This window comes from Gavialis gangeticus, unplaced genomic scaffold, assembly GCF_001723915.1.
Source record: "Gavialis gangeticus isolate Ggan-Ray unplaced genomic scaffold, GavGan_comp1, whole genome shotgun sequence".
NCBI lineage: Eukaryota > Metazoa > Chordata > Crocodylia > Gavialidae > Gavialis > Gavialis gangeticus.
Window position 1 is genome coordinate 12,392,711 of NW_017729019.1, and position 1,673 is coordinate 12,394,383.

The window sequence follows — 1,673 nt, forward strand, 5'->3', positions numbered from 1 at the left end:
GGGCGCCGGGCGCCGGGCCCCCCGCCTTGCGCCTGCGCGGGGGTGCTCGCCTCAGGATCCGCGCACACCTGGAGCGAGGCGCTTGTGCCGCCGGCCCCGTTCACGGGCTTGGGACGGGAGAAGCTTTCCTTTAAAAAACACCCAGAAGACGACAAAATGCCGTTGCGGCTGTGTTGCGTGCCGCCGAGGGAAGGGTTTAAGGAAAGAGAAAGCCAGAGGACTCCTCCCCGGCCCGCATTCCTCCATGAGAAAAGCACTCGTGCCTCGCTCCAGGGCGGGGGGCCCGCACCCCGCAGGCCACGGGGCAGAGCGCGGGCTCCGCCGCTGAGCAGGGCCGGCGGACGCCCCCCTACACGGGTGCACGGTCTGGAGGGGCCCCGGTCGCAGCCGAATTGGTCCAGAGGCAAAAGGACTCAGGACTCGTGGCGGGGTGCTCTCTCTTATGCCACCAGCTACAGACTTGCAAGAACATTTCTTTGCAAGCTTTCGGCCACAGGCCCTCTTCTTCAGGCACGGGAGAGTACACACCTTTGTACAATCTCCTCTGCCAGGAGAAGGCAGCCTGCGCTCCAAAGCTTGCAAACAAAGATTTATATTTATTTTTTGCAAATCTCTAGTTGGTCTAATAAAAGCTGTCACCTCTGCCATGAGGTCTGATTCCTTATGTCATTTATACACGTATAAACGTGCAGGTCATTTATACGCACAAATATCAGCCCCTGAGGCAGGAACCAGACACCGACCACGTCATGCTCTGCTGCCCCAGCACATCCTGCCTTTACGGCCAGCTGCTGCTCCAAGAAGACTGGAAAGCCTGACGCGATGCAATTCATTTGATTTTTAGGGTCAGTTTTGTGCTGCACTGAGTCCCCAGGGGCAGGGAGAGCAGGAGGGGCAGCGAACCGCCTCAAGGATACAGCACGGACTTTGTCTCGCAGCCAGGCCTTTGCCTCGGGGGAGAGGAAGAATTAAGGATCAGACATTTACTGTCATGGACTCAGAACAGCTCGCTCGGACAGTCGTGACCAGGGCCGTCGCTCTTCAAGGCGAAAGCCGAGCTCCAGCTGGGACTTGTGAGCCGGCCCTTTGGTCATGTGCCGTGGACTTGGCAGGGGGCTCGGCCCACTGTGATGCCTCTGCAGGGTTGCATCTAGCTTTGGGTCAGCGCTTCCCAGCGTCTCCGGCTATGCACACAGAGCCGGGTCATTCCCATCAGCAACAAGCAGCAGGGGAAAAGAGGCCGCGAGCGCTTCACCCCCTGTGTTCTCAGAAAGGGACAGCCAGACACAAGAAATCGCCAGGCTGCCCCTGCGCGAACCCACTCTGGCAGCCCAAGGCTGTTGTACCAACTCCGAGCAAGCCTCAGCTTTCTCCCCGCTCCAGCCATCGCCCATCTCGTCCTTGCGACCACAGTTGTCCGTCACGTGGCCCCGGGAGCTCTGCTGTCACTGCTGATGGCTGCGCCGAGAGGCCCTGTCTAGGATCAGGGCCCCTCATTCTCATGCACCGCGCTGCAGCACAGGGCCTCTCTGTTGCTCGAGGCCGAGGCAGACAAAGGGACCGGGGAAAACAGAGGTCCTGTCACGCCGCCAAGCCGCACCTCCCGGGCTGGGCTGGGAGCGGGCGCAGCTTTGCTCAGGCCCTTTGTGCAAACTTAGCCCGTTTGCACCCTC